Genomic DNA, 254 nt, shown 5'->3' with positions numbered 1-254 from the left:
AAAACATACAACACTAATATATAACATGCATCAATAAAACTAGAATTTGACTCACACAATTGTACGGATATTATTTTCAGTTGATTAAATTAAAAAATATATATTTATTCAAAAAATATTTAAGAATGGCTATGTTTTTAAAATTATATGGTATTATTTGCTCATAACTCATTTGTCATTTGCTAAATTGTTAGAAATAAAATTTTAGCATAATATAACTCAGTTGTCATTTGCTAAATTTATAGTTTTTATTT

This window comes from Brassica oleracea, unplaced genomic scaffold (assembly GCF_000695525.1).
Source record: "Brassica oleracea var. oleracea cultivar TO1000 unplaced genomic scaffold, BOL UnpScaffold01099, whole genome shotgun sequence".
NCBI lineage: Eukaryota > Viridiplantae > Streptophyta > Magnoliopsida > Brassicales > Brassicaceae > Brassica > Brassica oleracea.
The sequence above is the reverse complement of the archived record's forward strand: the minus strand, read 5'-3'. Positions refer to the sequence as shown.